General features: G+C 40.7%; 1 protein-coding gene across 2 annotated transcripts in view; it reads left to right on the plus strand.

Annotated features, from left to right (window-relative positions):
• The window catches only part of SCML4 (Scm polycomb group protein like 4), a 552972-nt gene that overhangs the window by 444843 nt on the left and 90870 nt on the right, over nt 1-17259 (plus strand). The window lies entirely within an intron of this gene.

Raw genomic sequence — 17259 nt, forward strand, 5'->3', positions numbered from 1 at the left:
GCCCAGAGCCCTGAAAGGCCATTGAACCCTGATAATTGCTGTATTTTACCGTTCCATAGCAGTCAAAGGGGCCACTTTCCTTGCTTGCACCAGGGGCCATTGCATCCTTGCTGCGCTGCTGCATTGAGGGCCCAGCTCGCAAAGGTTTCAATATAAGTATTTGTGTCAATCTCCTGTCTTATGTGAGACCCACGACTGTCCAGTTCACAAGTACAGGCGTGCTCATTAAGCAGAATGGCTGAGTTTAGGGCATGGATGTCATTTAGGGGTCGCCAGAGGTCGCAACTGCGACCGCTGGCTTGCCCCCTTGCGACCCATGGCACTGCCTTTGCGACCCCTGGCCTCAAACTATGCTAAAGCAGTGCCAGGAACACAAGGGCAGCTCCTCCTTATGCACGTCGCTTGGGGCGCCACTTTCCATGTTTTCTGTCAATTTTTTATTAAACTAATAGTAAATTATATTTTATTATTCACAATTAGTGTAATAAAGAATAGAAAACAATTCGCTGGAATATGACCCTAACTGGCAGCTGCGGTAAGTAAGAAGATGCTTTCAAATGGATGTTGTGTGCGTGCTTGCGGGTCGGAGTGTGTTTTGTGCGAGCTAGTGTGTGCATGTGCCAATGTGTGTGTATGTGTAAGCATGCGTGCGTGAGTGAAAGTAAAGGTTAAATGGTGTGATGTCACTTCCGCTAACCCTGGCATTTTGGTGAATTGACGTTCATCGTTTAGGGCTGCAAGGATTTTGTAAAAGGTGAAATTACAGTTGTAAATCCTTTCACTCACGTGTTATGTTACCCCACAGCTGTATGATTTTATGCAGACGTAAATCCTACTAAGGGGGTTGGAATTAAGCATTCCATGGGGACATTAGCCTTGAAAGTTTGTGTGCACTCACGTTGAAAATGATAAGAGATTTACTTCTGCCAACAGCACTATGATTCATGTGTGATGGCACATTACCGTATAGACTATACATTGTATTTTCACTGCTGCCAGTGACATTAAAAAAAATATATATTTTGCACAAAAAATTCAAAACTCCTCTGCAGCTTTTAAAGCCGAAAATCTAAATATCGCTGAGAGAAATCGTGTCGTAAAATGTGGCCTATAGACACAAACCTTTGCCTGGGGCAATGTGCACGCTTCTTTCTCCATCCATATACCATGTAGGTTTATTGTCTATATGCAGAAGAGTGACATATTTGCTAAATACGTACTCATGTGCAATATGGATTGGAGCAAATGCAGTTCACGCGCTGACGAGCTGAAAACGTGCATTAAACGTCAGCGAGGTCCAGGGACCGGGCAAACACATTTTTACACAATGCTTCTATTCATCGTTGGAGCCAAAATCCACAACTGGCACAGCTGAGCAGTGACCTCATTTCTTTATCACCTCCAGCTGAGTGTCTCCTGAATGTATTTCTCTCAGGGGCACACTTCAAAGGCACAGCCGGATCCATTGTGGCATGTCTGAAGTCACACTTGTATGCTGAATGACCTCCGAAGGGCACTGTTTAGACTCACTCTAGTTATAGATTAAAGAATGAAGGGGGGATGGAATGAAGCAGGACATCTGTATGTTTTTTCACTGAAAATAACAATGGTTAAAGTGACGTTAAAGCAAGGGGTTGAAGTAAGATAAAAAGTAACGTTTAAAAACAAAAAGAACAAAAACACTGAAATTCAGATAACTATAACTTTCCCCCTTGTCGAGCACTGCTTATGTCACTGCCACAAAAGGTGGATTTACTTTCGAAGGGAAGAAAGCACTTGGTAGGGAGGAGAGATCTTCTAAGCAGTAAGGGAAGATTCGGATATGTTCTACCGGAACGTGAAACTTCAAAACAATAAAGTACCCGTCTTTCCATGCACAAGTAAATGCACAGAGCCAAAGTAACAAAGTGAGGTGTCTTGAGATATAGGGGAGGAAAAGGCTTCCCTTTTTATATATAACGCTCACTCACTACAGTAGTGCCATACGTCATCATCCCTCACGCTCTATGGTAGTGACATGCTTCAACATCGGGTTCATCCTGGCTGCTACAAGCCAGCATGGGCTCGGCCATGTTCCAGGGAGCTCTTTGTATATATATATTCTTTTTTTGTGACCGGGGATTAATATTATTACTAAAGCTGGCTCATCCAAGCCCAGGTATCCCTTAATTCCCAGGGTGAATAGGAAAGATAAAAATAATTAAACTTATGATCATTATTGGAGGGGGGGGGGGAAGGAGTACAATATTATGAAAGATGTGACACTGTTATGCTCTCTCCCTAGATCTGCCGCACTTTATGCTGCTAAGTGACAAACAGACACTCTTGCACCATAGTTCAAGTGAAACTGCATTGGTCTCAGCATAGTTTTTGTGAAGGGAGTGGTCCCTTCCTGCACACAAACTATGCTGAAAGACAATTTCCTCTTTATATGTGTGTTGTAGATTGCAACAAACATGCAAAGAGGATATAAACAATGAGAAATACAAACATTACTCTTTTTTACGCCAGCCTCAAGGAGTAGCAGGATGTTGGTTTAAATCCATGTATACAAGTCTTTGTAGATATGGATTGCGTAAAAATCCGTGGGTGGATGGACAAGAACGCCTCCTTGACGCAAAGTAATGCAAGGCAGCTCATTGCACTGCATTGTCTTACTTTCAATTACAACCCACAACAAATTGTGAATTGCGGTGGATTGTAAATGCGAACCCAATACATAGCATCAGCTCTGCATTACAAATGAATGAAAAGCTGACGCAGCATGTTTGCAAATCTGGGCCTCTGTATTTATGGTAAAAGCGTGGCACATTTGAACACCATATAGATGGACGCAACGCTGTAAAATTGAAAGCATTTCCTACAAAGGATACTGCAGTAAATGAATAATTGAGGGGTTCCTTTGTGTCATGTAAATTATGGTTAGTGCTCGAGAAAGCTAAAATTAGGTCAAATTTTCTATTAGTTCTCAAATATCTTACTCATCCATGTCAGTAAAACATGCTGACATGCAGAGTGAAAAATGTACTTCCGGTAGCAGTCTGTCATTTAACTCCTTAGTGTTCTAATGCGGCTTCACCACAGAATTCTAATGGATAACTAAATGGCTTACATTTTGTATTCATGACAAAAGTGAGGTACTCCTGAACACCATTTTGTTGAAATAGAAGCTGTTAAGTTTTTAAACCTTTCTTGTGGAGCAGGCTGAAGTAAAGGAATATTGAGATAATGATGCAGTTATGAAACCAATGGGTTAAACGTGTAGGAGAGGGATGGATTTTTGGTGATTTAGGGCCTAATGTAGTTTTAAAGTGGATTAAAGTGGTTAACGAGCATAAGTACACCATCCGCTATCCACATCTGTTTACTCACCCTACCTGAGAACTTTACCTTCCAGGAAATTTTCTAAGTGGGAGGGTAACTTTGTGATCTGAACCTCCCTCCATTGTGTTTCAGTTGGCCTTAAACCTTACGCTTGTCCCAGTCTATCTCTACCAGATGGTCGCAGTTGGCATTTTTTGTTTTTTGACACTATTTTTATTTAAAACTTTAAAAAATTCATATCTCCGGTTCCCCTTCTTTGATTTTAGTTTCATTGTGTTCATCAAAATATTCTCTATTTTTGTAAACTGGAGTGGTATTTTAAATTGTGTTGTGTTTCTGACTTTTTACTACTTTGATACGGCTGCAATTTTTTACACATTTTCTTAACTTAAGCCTGCCTGCACCGTGTCACATGCATTCAGTGGGACCCGCCAGATATGTCTAGCTCTGACAAATTTGTCATTTATTTGGACATGGTTAGTGAGCAAACATAGAACGCATTGACAAAAAAAATTGGCTTCGCTGATCTTTTGAATGCATTTTTTAACGAGGGCTCAGCAGCTGCAAAATGCCACCAAGCCCCTAACTTTCTTTGTGCTCTCCAGCAAACTTAATTCTTTTAATTTATTTTACTGTTCTGATATGGCCAAAATAGCTATTGCTGCATCATGACACTTGTATGCCATGAGTTGTGATGCATATGGGTGCATATATCACAACACATGTGCGCAGGCATTTTAGCAGGCGCACGTGCACTCATGACCATCACCTTCGAATCATAAGAAAAAGAATTCCATGATGCATGCATTAGTATGGGAGGGATCCATTCCAGTTCTCATCCAAGAAGGGGAGTTACTGCAGCCTTTCACCTGAGTAACTTTATGACCATTTCCATGTTGGGAAAAATAAGATTTCTCTTTGAAATGTGCATATTTGTGGGAGTTTACAAACTTTCAAAGTAAACCACCCCTTGTAATGTCTACATGCCTCCATTTGCATGGGATTTACTACTGCAGACTTCTCAGAACTTGGAGTGAAAAAAATCCCAGTAGTAAATGCATTTACGCCTGCCAGGAATCCTTTTGTGAATTCCTGACAGATGTAAATGAGCTATTTTCAGCCATAAACCTGTGCTATCAGCAATAATTCCTTTGCAAATAGCTTCTTATACATTTACTCATTACCTATGTAGTCATTTATTTTAATTAGATTTAAATTTTTCTAGTTTAAAGCAAGTTTGCAAGTTGTACTACAGATAGAATCACCAATGTTTCTCTATAGCATTGATCTTTATTAGTGACTTTTTGTACTCTGAAAGTTTCAATGAATATTTCAACAAGTACAGAGCTAGACTCAGAAAGGACCAAGTGAGAATTTGGATCCATAGAGTTACTCATATGTTTGGTGCAGATTTCTAACTTTTTATGGCTGCGCAAAGGATCCCATGAGAATTCCAGGAAATCTATGACAGTCTTAGGTTTCCTGGAGAACTCCAATGTGTAAAATGTATGCATGAGGAAAATTCAGCATGTGTAAATTAAATGTAAATGTACACCCAATAAGTATTGAGATTTTCTCTTCTCATTCCCATTCTCGAAATGCACCTTTCCTCAAAATTACACCTAAACCTGATTATGAGGTGAATGGAACTGAATTTCCAAATGGGGAACTACCCCACTTAAATAAAATTGCCCTGGTGTTCCTTCTTCCGGATTTCCTGTATACTAGAACAATAAGGTCCGTAAAATGGCTTTGGAATTGGGGTGTAATAGTAACCCAGCCCTCGTCACCGGTCTCCATCCCCTGCCGAATCCCCTTCTAAGGTAATGCTTAACCCCTCAAGGCTACATTGTCTTTCTTTAGTCTACTACCCTTGAAACACCCTCTCTTTCATCTCACCCCGCATCAGACCCTCACCGACCCATACTTTCACTTTTGCACATGCTCAGTTCAGATGGTAAATCAGAGCATTAATCCTCATGAGAGGGGCTATACCTGGAAAAACGGGCTCTGTGTAGTTATCCCCCTCTTTATGAGGATTAACTCATAATGTGCGGATTTAATTGTGGAGATACAGGCCAGAATCATAAATTCTGACTACCCGGTATATCCACACCTAAATTCTCAATATTGAGGGCTTGGAAGTGTACATGCATCTCTATGATGCAAAAATACCCGCCAGTGATATGCGGATACTCAGAAGTTGATGTATTTGGCAGTTTTCACCTACTTATGCAAGATGCATCACCTTGAAAATCTCACAATCTCTAATCTTAAACTTGTGAACGTGGTGCTTCCACTATATTGGTACAATTGATGATGCCTTTGTAAAAATTGGTTTGGAACTTACCAATTATGATTATGTGAATAAGGATATGGAATTTATGTTCAGCAGGTTATGCTTTTGCACACTAAATTTCAACCCGACGAGCTTCCGCTCTCAAATGCATGGAGGAGCGTGCTACCAGTCCACTGAAAGCCCTGCAGTGTCTCATCAGAGTTCTGAAGCACTTCTTAATATATGCAATTTCATATTAATACAAATTTTGATGAGTACAAAAGTTTGTGAATCAGGACAAAAGATCTAGTCACATTGTCTCACCATGTTTTTTTACCCAGTTTGCAATGATCAGCTTATATACTATAATTAACAAATTATAGAGAAGTTTTTCCTCCAGACTTGGCAGCTGTTATCCTGCACTTCATATTGCAAGACACTTGAGTCCAGATGCCAATGAGATGTGATTCAAAAGATGTGATTTCGTAAATTGCTAAGATGTTTCTAGTACTCATCAAGTTTGAGTATCACATGTCTGAGAAATCCAATTGACGATTTATGTTAATTTGCATTCAAAAGTTTGCAACTGAATCTTTTCTTTGGAGAAAAATACAAATTGTATAATGTGGATAGCAATTAAATCTGCATAGTTAATCATTTCCCTTATTGTTGAATATACCTTAGGTTTTTTGCCATTGTATTGTCATCCACTCGTACTCAGTTTCCTCAGAAGCTTATTTATTTATTTTAGAGTTTTATAGAGCGTGAACCAGACCCAGGCAAGGGTATCAGAGCGCTTTACAGAAGGCATACGGTGAACACTTTCAAAGGAGAACATAGCATATAAAAAGACAAACTCCGAAAGAAACAAGGAGTAACAACAATGAAATGAATAGTTCAAGTGGTAAAACATTCAACATTCGTGTCGGTTTACACTTTACGTGTCAGCATTAGGAAGCAATGCTCTGAGCCTTACGATACAGTTCAAGCTCGTGTAGGTCATAGTTCCTGGCAGGGAACCCACAGAAGAGGTAGTTAGTGGTTGAGGTTCCGGGGTCGGGATTGTGCAGAATTAAAGTAGGACTTTGCTCATCAGGTATGCTTTTGCTTCCTTTTTGAAGAGAGGTGTAGCGGAGATTTTTCTGATGAATGGTGGAAGAGAGTTCCATATCCTTGGCGCAGCCCCAGAGAAAATTCTGTTGGAAGTTTTAGACTTTTTGAAACGTGAGGGTTTCAGAAGTAGATTGTTTGAACTCCTTGAATGTCTGTTTCCTCCAGATAAGGTGAGTTTTTGGGCTAGCTACTGGGGGATGTTGTGGTGTAACGCCTTGTGTGTGATGCAAGCTATTTTTAGCTGGATTCGGGCTTCGTAGGGTAACCAGTTGAGAGCTTTCAGATGAGGTGATATGTGGTCAAATTTCCTAGACCCTGTTATGAGTCTTGCTGCTGCACTGAGACAGGCTTTTAGCGGTGCAGTAGAGATTTTGGGAAGTCCAGCGAGGGTGGTGCAGCCGTATTCAAGCCTTGAGATAACTAAGGACTGGACTGCGGATTTGAGGTCGGAACTCTCGAGAAAAGGTTTCATTTTTCTGAGATAACTGAGGTGGAAGTGGGCGTTTTTAGTCAGTGATTTGATGTGATGTTGCATGTTGAGGTTCTTATCTAGCGTGATACCTAGTGATAAGGAGGAGTCTACTACAATTGGCGTGCATTTCAACGCAGTGACAATTTTGATCCATTCCTTTGTCTCCGTGGAGTTCTTGGGGGGGAGATTAGGAGAAACTCTGTTTTTTGAGAGTTAAGCTTGAGGAAGTTAGTTGACAGCCATTGGACAGTCTTTTCGAGAGCTCGGTTCATTAACTTTATTTCTTCGATTGAGGAGATCTTGATGTACAGTTGGGTGTCATCCGCGTACATGTGGAAGGAGATGTTCTCCTGCTGTAGTAACTCGGTGAGAGGTTCAACGTATAGGTTGAATAACATGGGAGATAGAGTGGAGCTCTGAGGAACTTCCAACAAGTTCAGGGAGGAAACGGAGAGATTGTTGTTGATCATGTATGATTGCATTCTGTTTTCCAGAAACGATTTGAACCACTGAAGGACTTTACCCGAAAAACCCATCCTGTTTTCTAGTCTTCTTAGAAGTTTGTCATGATTAACCGTATCGAAGGCCGATGAGAGGTCAAGTAGGACTAGCAGGCATGTTTTGTTGTGGTCAAGAGCTTGCAGGGCATCATCTACAATGTGTAGTATGGCTGTTTCTGTGCTATGTCCAGGTCTGAAACCCGATTGGTGAGTGTTCAGAAGATTGAAGTGCGAGATGTGTTGGTTTAGTTGTTGCTGCACACATTTTTCCAGGACCTTAGCTAGCATAGGAATGTTGGTTATTAGTCGGAAATTGTTGGGGTCGGAGTAATCTGCTGTTGGTTTTTTCAGGATAGGGGTGACTTGGCCTGTTTTTAGGCAGTCTGGGATGTGGCCTTGTGAAAGAGAGGCATTGATGATTTTGGTCCAGAGTGGTGCGATGATATGGAAGAGGTGCGGTAAACAATTGGAGGGTATAGGGTTGTTAAAGTGGTTGTTGAATTTGGTTTTTGCTAAGATATTGGTGATGTAATTTAGATCGTAGAGTCTAAACGCGTCCCAGTGAGAGTTGTTTTTAGGTAGTAGAAGTTCTTGCATTGCCGGAGTTATGGCTAGACTGCTCTTTGTCGAGGCCGAGTTGTCTGCTGTCTCACTGAGTTCGAGTTGCAGGGAGTTAGTTTTAGCTGTGAAAAATAACGAAGATTCTACACTACTCAACTGAGATTTCGTTGTTAGGATTGAGGATTTGGCTAATTTGTTGGATTGTTGTTTCAGAATTTTGAAGTTTCTTTGGTCTATTTTTGGCCTTGTCTAGTTCTGATCTGAAAAAGTCTTTTTTTGGTTGTAGAATACTTTTATTATAGGAATGCCTCGATTTACGGAGAAGTTTGAGATGATTGGGGGAAGGCTGTTGCCTCCAGTTCCGTTCCGTTCATCTAAGTTTGCGTCTCTCTTCATTTAAGGCTTCGCTGAACCATGGGTTTTTGTCTTTATCTGAAATTCGGACATTGAGGAGTTATAGTGAGCAGTAAGGTCGTTGACGTCTGCCATGTTCGAGGGGAGAGTGAGAACCTTCTCACAATGGGAAGCCAGGTTGTTCCACTCGATGTTTTTTGTGTCTCTTATCCAGTGTTTTTGCTTTCTTTGTTGCGAGAAAGTTTTCTTGTAACTTGAAGGAATTTGGAAGGTGATAATGTGATGGTCTGACCAGTCACAGGGACTGACCGAGAGAGATTCAATTGTATCGTGTTTAGAAATGATCCAGTCAAGAGTGGCACCTTTTGAGTGAGTTGGCATTGAGATAAATTGGGTCATGGAAAGGTCTGTTAGGAAGGTTTTGAGGGCGTTAACCTGCTTGTCCAGGGGTTGTCCCAATGGAGATTGAAATCACCCAGGTATATGTCTTTAGAGTGAGGGGAAGAGTTTAAGGTAATGATTTCCATAAGCTGTTCTGTGAATTAGACGTTCGAACCTGGAGGATGGTAGAGTATATGTAGTTTGTGCTAGAGGATATTTGACGTTTTAACAGTAATCCCCAGATATTAACAGGAGCTTAAAGGTTCCGAGTGAAATTTCGAGATGGAGAGGCCGGAACGATGTAAGCAGGCTATACCCCCGCCTGACTTGTGTGTTCTGTCTAATCTAATGATGTTGTAGTCTGGGGGGACTAGAAGGTCAAGGCATGGGGAGGAAAATTAATTCAGCCATGTTTCAGTGAGGATGATTATATCCACTTTCCTGTTGAGAGCCAGGTCGGCGATGTCGGAGGCGTGTTTGGATGCTGAGCGGCAATTTAGTAAAAGGCAGGAAAGCGCATTTGCGGATTTCTTTACAGTTGGCTCCGGGTTCTCAGTGTGAGCGGTTAGCGATTGAAGGTTTTTCGGATTAATTCCTCTAAGTCTAGGATGTGAGGTTCTGCTAGGGTCACTGGGGATTGGGAGTATAGCATATTCACCGTTGTTAGTGGTAGGGCCTGCCATAGTTTCATATCGCTCTAGAAGAGTTTGGATTTCACTGTACGATATATTGTTGGAAGTCTGTATGTGCGCAAGAATCACTCAGTCAGAGGTAAGGGGATAGTTTTTATCCCTTTCTCAAGTGATGTTAGGGACTTTTCAAGGTGTTTGAGTGTCGAGAGGGAGTTTTCAACGAGCTGAAGGACCTGTCTGATTTCATGGATAACGTTTTGTAGCTTAGGGACAGTGGTGAGGGGATATGTGTTGGGAGGATCTTGGTAGGGCGGGGGGAACTACAGGTGTGTGTGGAAGTGGAAGAGGAGGGGTTGTTGTTATATATCTTGCTAAAACTAGGTGCGAGAATCACTGCGATGTGTGAAACAGGGGATGTTTTGTTGACGCTTCTTGAAGCGAATCTAGGGTGAGGCAAAGGTCGTAGATCTTCCTGAGGTGCTGATGTGATGGCGGCAGACGTGGGGTCAATAGGAACCCTGGGGCAGTTGATGGACTGGCTTTTTGCGATAAGGAGCTGATAGGAGTTGTTAATGCTACTATCGCCAGTTCTAGGAGGGGTAGGGGGACCTTGCTCCTCAGGAAGCGCTGCTGGGGAGGAGGGAGAGGAAAAGCCCTGAGGTAGCGCGTGTAGGTTGAAAGAATGGCTTTTTAACGCACTAGGCTGCAGATAATTGTTAATGATATTTTCAGCCATTCTAGGAGGGGTAGAGGGTTGTTGAACAACAGGAGATGAAGGGGTGGTAGGCGTGGTAAGGTCCTGTGAGGTGCTACAAGTGGTGATGGTGCGTGTTTTGAGGGTGACGAAGTATCTGTCGAATTGTTCTAGGTCCTTGTTAGCTGCTTGAATGAGCACTGTGCCATTTTTGTAGGATGTTATGTTCAGTGTAGCTCTGAGGTTATGCGAAGGCGACGTAGTAATCCTTGCTCCATAGGGGATGTTTTTATGTTCCTGGATATTTAATAACTTGGAGAAGGTAAATCGCCATTTAGCTATTTTTCTTGTGAAGAATATGAGGTTATTTAGTATAGTGCTTTTTTTGGCATTAAAGGAGGGATCTAGGAACAGGGTATCTGGGTTTTTTCTGAGCACCTTGTGCTTCAAAGTTTTAGAGGCATTTTTTGAGAGGTTAGGGGGGTATTGAATAGAGTACGCGCTGTTTATTTCCTGTATCATGATGGGATCCGCCAAGCTATGAATTTCTCTGAGGAGAGAAAATAAGCTTGAATGTTATAATGCTAGTACACGGTAGGTTGTGATACGAAAATAATTGAGAGGGATGGTTGCCGTTGCGCGGGTGCTAAAGCTAATGACTATGCATTGGGTGTAGATTGTGCAAGCACATAGCCTTTACAAGATGGCTGCCGATTTGGACATCCACTTAAAGCTGATTTGGTGTAGTGAGTATAGGTGATTACAATAATAAAGTATGGCTGTCTCTTTGGCAGGAGAACCTTCCAGAATGGCTGCTGTAGTGATAGAGCGTAATGCAAGCTGTTAATGAGGTGTAGGAGTCTTTAGTATGCAGTCAGTATCATCAGTGATTAGACGTTTATAGTGGCATGAGGTATTTACACTTTTGCATGAGGTAGTCATTAAACTTCATAAAAAGGAGATGCATAACATATTGTTCTTTTAGACTTTATTTTCATTATTTTGTTATATTACTTTATTAATCTAAGAAACTCGCTGACTGTGCTGACTGTGTTGGAATTTGCAAGACCATCTTGCTTAGACTCTTTGGTGAAGAATCCTTCCACAGCTGTTGAAACTCAATAATTCATTGTGGTAGCAGTGCTTTTGAACATTTACAAATACATGCAATGGTATACACAGTAATACACCTATGTCGGATTTTCTGCTGTACTTGACCTTCACTGTCCTTTATCGAAACAGTAATTTTATTTTAATAATGGATACTCAAATTTGCAAATGAGACATTTTGGTTCTGCAAATTAATGAATGTCCCTAATTTAACTGAGGACATGCCCTGTTAATAGTGGTTCTAAGTATTCCACTGTGGCAGCTATGTAATACCAATAGAGGTATCAGGTAATTTTCATGCACCCATCAATTTAGATGTGGGAGGCTTTATATGACAATCTCAAAATGTTCTTAATCCAAAAGACTTTAATAGTTAGCTTTTATATTCTTGGAAGAACACTATAGACGCATCAACCCTTACAGACTGTACAACAAATAGGGCATTAGGCAGAATGATAATGTTTATGTAAGGTATACTTCCTAATATTAAAAGACGCAACATGTGCTAATTCTTTCCTTATCTTTTTCTTTATCCCATTTAAGATATTAACATAATTCAATTAATATATTTGCAGTAATCTAGACCATGGGTATATTTCCTTTTTTATGACTAAACATGTTTATATTGCTCCCTTGCCAATTCATATTTATTATTTCTTTCATGCCAAGATTGACTGAGTATCCTTAAATTGCCAGGGGCCGATACTCCGCTAAGGTGGAGGAGCGCTCCCCCACTGCTTTTCAGGCAGTAGAAAAAAATATTTTTTAATAATAACTCTATGTTATTATCAATTAATTTTTCCGGTTTACGGGGCAGGGCGGTGCTAGGCTGTCGTCACAACCAGCAATGGGAGGAGTGGTGGGTACTTAAGTGTGCATGACGGTTTTGGCCGGCCGTCTTGGGCGAGCCAAACCGTCATGCACACCTTGCATGTTCTCCACCCAGGCTGGGAGGAGAACATGCCCAGGCCCCCAGACCCTCTCTGAGCGCTGAACCACAGCGCTCAGACCAATCACAATGCTGCTGCAAGGCAGCGTTGTGATTGGTCAGGGGAGCCTTGGTGCTTCTGGAGCCAAAAGCCAAGGGAGAACGGAGGAGAGACGGTGGCCGGTGTTCGGAAGGTAAGTTTTCTTTTCTTTTCTTGTTTTTTTTTCCAAACCACCCCTTCCCCCAGCTCCCTTTCCCTAGCCGCCACCACTGTAAATTGCTAAATTCCTTTAACAATGTTTTCTAATTAAGTCTGGGTGCTTTAATCATGGCATTCTGGCATATTAGCTTTGCTAGGGACTGCACACAACAAGCAGAAAGTAATGGGATGAGCATGCCCCCATGCCTGCCATTGCTTTCAATTTTGAATGATTGGGAAATGCTTCCTTTTATCATTGGCAGGGCTTGTGAAAATGCCTATATAATGCCGCAGAGCCTATACATGTCCTATAAAATTCAAATTTTCTGAACAACAGCTCACCAGAAACTCCACCTTACATGATGAAATGTCTTGTTGCAATCAACAACAATAACTTTTTAACAAAGGCCCTGTTTCGTAACATTTTCGATTGCGGGTGTTCGTTCTCCAACATATTCATGCACATTTCTCCCGTCGCAATGGCCTCATCCTTGGAACCAAAATAATGCAGATCTAATGCTTTTTATCACATTCGTCTGACGTATTTGCTGTCTATACAGTGTAGTTTACAATTTACAATTTTTTAGTTATTTTGACCTATAGGAATTGCATGATTCTCTTGGTTTTCTGGACTTTCCAAGTTTCCAGGTGCATTCCTATCTGTCTACTTGCTTTCACAAATATGTAATGCTGGTCTGAAAAGACCTGTACATTTTTATAACATTAATTTATTTATTCTAATTTATTTAATTGATCCAGAGAGCTGAAGACACAACATGATGATGCAGTAACGCTTTTCGCTCTTAAAACCCAACCACCACTCCAATGACACATTGCCTAGGTCCTTGACTGTGTGCAGAGTACCAATTACTTTTGGCTATGTTTGCACTATATAAATAACACATATAATAATATACATTCCTATATTCATACATATATACCCACATATATTCATAGACATACTGAATTTATTTGTATTAATCCTTTAGGATGAGTGTTTCTCCTGCTGCCTGCACTGAATAGCTATACTTCTTTTCTATTTTGTTACAAATGTTATAGTTTACTTGTTTCAATGTAGGAAATCTAGTATATTTGTTACTACTGTTTCTAAAGCTGATTTTTTCTTCTTCATTTAGTGTATTATAAGGGCCATGTTACAGCCTTTAAATATATTCATTTTACCAACATGTTTAGGCCCAGCTTTAACCCCTTCGATGCGCATGACGGAACGGTTCCATCATGCGTATCGGTTGCGCTGTGCGGATGACGGAACCGCTCCGTCATGGCCCCGCCCGCGCACGAACCTGCCGCGCTGAAGGGGTTAAAACACAGGTGTTGCTAGCTAGATCGTATGCGGTTGTTCCAGCGGAGGAGATTTGGGCCCTTTTAGTCCCCTTTGACTCTTCTATTTTTAGGGAGCTTGAGGAATAAAGGAGTTGGGTTTCAATTCAAATTCACAAATACAGTACAGCCTATTTGGCTATGCAGTAAAGCTCCAAGTCGGGAAGTCAGGTTAAACATATATTTATTACAAATTCAAAGCCAAGGTAATATAAATCAGTCTCATAACGATTGCATAGCAATACAAAATTAGCAAAGGACTTCCAATTGTGGGAACACAATTTATTCTCAATAGTAAATAACCAATGAAAACCTCAGTAGCAATGGTACAAAGTAAAAGAAACACAGCAGAATGAGAAGATTGAAAAGTCTGATCCTCCTGTCTATGATGCATGAACATTTATAATTCTCCAATTAAACTATACAAAAAATGCTAAACTAAGCTTTCATTAGATCCATAAAATAAAGATAAAGGTGTCAGCGTGAAACTTTAATAGATGTTTCTAAAATAAAGTATTGCATAGTATGAAGCCATACGACAAGAATAAAGCATGAAATGTAATGCACAGAAGTCTAAACCTCTCCTATCCTAAAGAAGTCTCAGAGTAGTGTGTTCAAAGCCACAGAACAGTGCCTAGTTATACCCTTCAAAGACCCTCCTAAATTATTGTCATAGACCCAATAAGACCACCTTCAAACAATACTCTTTTTGCTTTTTGGCAAAACACACTCATAATTTGTTCTTCTTTGCTGTATGTTTCAAAAACACATCCATACCTCTTTCCTCTTCGATCAACATATTTCAAGACGACCTTGAATTTATGCCTTCATTCCACACGGGCAGTAAACCTCCCCTATGGCCGTAATTTCTTTTGCCCTTAACTCCCTTCTCACTCCTTTATCTGTTTCACATAAAGAGTCTTTTTCCATTCATTAGATCATCGTACCAGGCACCTGAAGAGGGGAGACAAACACTCTATCAAAAAAACATTAACATTGAAAGTTAGACGTTGCAAAAGCCAAATGCTTGAGGCCTTTGGTCAAGTTACCAAATTCAAAACTACAATACACATTATACTAGATAAATACTAATACATGAACAGTCACGTTATGAGAGTAAATGCATTTCTCATGAATACACATTCCATTATATAGCAAAAGCAAAGCATTAGCGAACACATACATTATAAATGTCTTGATTACATAGCACGTGCACTCTGTTTTTTGGCTTTAAGTGCACTTTTCTCTTTCGGGTTACATTATACATAAGGCCTCAATATACGTATATGGCCTAATCAAGGATAATGAGGGTAGTGCCAATTTTCTTCTGCTCCAATCTACGTTCTGATGGCATATTGAGCCATCACAGATAACAATCTAATCTTATCAGACGAACCATCTCAAACCATGTGGTCACTATTCGCCTTGAGTCCTCCGGACATTTCATATCGTTATAGTATCTACTCTGACTCTCCTCTAGCTCTACATATGCTCTTTTTCTCTTCACCCTCTGTCTAACTCGAGCCTTTCTATATCCCTTGAATACCAAGAACAGTAACATTACATGAAGAGCAATTGGGCTGTAAGATAGCACCCAATATTCCACATCCCAAATTCCCAAACCATTTTCCCACAGCAAACAATCAATTTCCAATAGCTACCCAAGCTTCTGTTGCTTTCAACCCTTCCAAGTACTTCGTCAACCCAGATATATTCCAGATGTACTTATCCAGATCCTGACTCTCGTCAGGTATATAAGTACAGCATTGCTGGACTTTGAACATCGGACAGACTTCGCCCTCTTTTGCGAGTAGAAGGTATAACGTAAGTCCATTCTGTAAAACCATCATCTAATCAATACCATTCCCGTATTTATAAGCAGTAGAGAATTTGCAGTACTATAGCTAATCTATCCAATATAGTAGACTGTTTCCTAATCTTCAGATCGTTCAGGATCACACCTACAGATGAAATGATGGCACAAAAATGTCACCTACTACTTCAGCTGCACTAACAACTCATTTTGTGCTGTCTTATCCCATACTGGATCATCAACATGCTCAACATGGTAGATTTTGAGAACACTATACCAAGATAGCATGTGCCATGCCATCCAAAAGGCACACTATTTTGCCACTTCACCCGCATATCTTTTGCCAACAGTTACATAATCATCGCCCTTACAGTGCGCAGGGAACTTAACAACAGCAATCTGAGCTGGCATTTGCAAAGCCTCACGGAGTTTTCGAACTTGCTCCCCGTTTCAGATGGGTGACCTGGAAGAGATCACGAAACACCTCTGGGACCATAACTGTCCGAATTCCTGAACCACACGAAAGCCATATTGACTATCTGTGTAGACTGTCACTCTCTGTTGATTAGAGACATAGCATGACCTAGTAAGAGCAATCAACTCGCCACTTGTGCTGAATATACATCTGGGAGCCACGAAGCGTCTACTACTAAAGGAGCAAGTAGGAGTCAAAACCTCCAGTTTTTATGTATCCAGCCACCAGTAGATCTTCATCTGAATATCAGTTTGTAATTAGCTCATACTGCTGAAGAGTCAGTAAATGTGCAGCCCAATCAGGGTTGGGCCAAGAATAGCTGGCTCATCAGCAAAATGAGTGTCCCAGTTTGGTGAGAAAAAACTTGGGAGGATAGCATAATATTTCGTCAGGTGCTTCGGTAGATCACACAGGAAATTACCTCTTTTCAGATTCTTGCTACTGCCTTTCAATCACTGACATTCTCTCTCGTTTTTCCCTTCAATGCGGTTCACTAGGACACACTCCTGCTTTTATTTCTTATTTCTGCATGACTTCATTTCTACACTTGCCACTTTAGATTCTGACACTTCTTTCCTTATCATTCCTCCCTTTCCTCCCCTCCTCCCCATTATCCATTGTGTCAACTTGGTTCCTTCTTCCCTAGCCTCATATATTCTTTTCATCCTTTGTTTTTTCAATGATGTTCTTTTCTGTTGACTATTCGTTTGCTTTCTTTTGCAAGATCATCAGAGGTTAGCTCCCAATATTATCACAAATCTTACAGATACCTGCCCAGTGCATATATTCAAGATTAAAAGAGAAAATGGACGAGCATTGTGGTATAGGACAGTTGAAGCTGTTTATAAAACATGCTAGGTTGTCCAAGTTCACCTGTTGAATTTATTCTATAAAGTTGAATCCATTTAAGAAGTGACCTGAAACACCTGCCATCTAAATTAGCTTATTGAAGAATACATTGAACAGTGCATGAAACAGAGATGTTAGTTCCTTCCCTTATTATACTGACAGATTACTGGATGTCTCCAGAGTACATCTTATTTGTATGATGGAAAAATCTCAGGTAATGGTCTCTGAGCACTTT

This window comes from Triturus cristatus, chromosome 6 (assembly GCF_964204655.1).
Source record: "Triturus cristatus chromosome 6, aTriCri1.1, whole genome shotgun sequence".
In the NCBI taxonomy this organism is placed as follows: domain Eukaryota; kingdom Metazoa; phylum Chordata; class Amphibia; order Caudata; family Salamandridae; genus Triturus; species Triturus cristatus.